This window comes from Schistocerca serialis, chromosome 3, assembly GCF_023864345.2.
Source record: "Schistocerca serialis cubense isolate TAMUIC-IGC-003099 chromosome 3, iqSchSeri2.2, whole genome shotgun sequence".
In the NCBI taxonomy this organism is placed as follows: Eukaryota; Metazoa; Arthropoda; class Insecta; order Orthoptera; family Acrididae; genus Schistocerca; species Schistocerca serialis.
Window position 1 is genome coordinate 672,157,062 of NC_064640.1, and position 1,169 is coordinate 672,158,230.

The following is a 1,169-nucleotide window of genomic DNA, read 5'->3' on the forward strand; positions in this document are numbered from 1 at the left end:
CAGGAATGTCCCTGCAGTTTGTCGGTTTTATTAATGTTCACCCTGTATGTAGGGATCTATACAATACTAGAAGTATGCTAACCTAATGAAATAAAAAAAAAAATTGTTTTATTATCAACATTAAATGGGTTCTTTTGCTAAGATTCACCATTTGCAACATTCATGTAATAAGTAAAAATCTTTCCACGAAAGTGTTTTGTTTGTTTTCCTTTGCTTTTGCTTACATTGCTGATTTTCTTTCATTTACTCTCTCTTCCTATTAAATACACTCCTGGAAATTGAAATAAGAACACCGTGAATTCATTGTCCCAGGAAGGGGAAACTTTATTGACACATTCCTGGGGTCAGATACAACACATGATCACACTGACAGAACCACAGGCACATAGACACAGGCAACAGAGCATGCACAATGTCGGCACTAGTACAGTGTATATCCACATTTCGCAGCAATGCAGGCTGCTATTCTCCCATGGAGACGATCGTAGACATGCTGGATGTAGTCCTGTGGAACGGCTTGCCATACCATTTCCACCTGGCGCCTCAGTTGGACCAGCGTTCGTGCTGGACGTGCAGACCGCGTGAGACGACGCTTCATCCAGTCCCAAACATGCTCAATGGGGGACAGATCCGGAGATCTTGCTGGCCAGGGTAGTTGACTTACACCTTCTAGAGCACGTTGGGTGGCACGGGATACATGCGGACGTGCATTGTCCTGTTGGAACAGCAAGTTCCCTTGCCGGTCTAGGAATGGTAGAACGATGGGTTCGATGACGGTTTGGATGTACCGTGCACTATTCAGTGTCCCCTCGACGATCACCAGTGGTGTACGGCCAGTGTAGGAGATCGCTCCCCACACCATGATGCCGGGTGTTGGCCCTGTGTGCCTCGGTCGTATGCAGTTCTGATTGTGGCGCTCACCTGCACGGCGCCAAACACGCATACGACCATCATTGGCACCAAGGCAGAAGCGACTCTCATCGCTGAAGACGACACGTCTCCATTCGTCCCTCCATTCACGCCTGTCGCGACACCACTGGAGGCGGGCTGCACGATGTTGGGGCGTGAGCGGAAGACGGCCTAACGGTGTGCGGGACCGTAGCCCAGCTTCATGGAGACGGTTGCGAATGGTCCTCGCCGATACCCCAGGAGCAACAGTGTCCCTAATT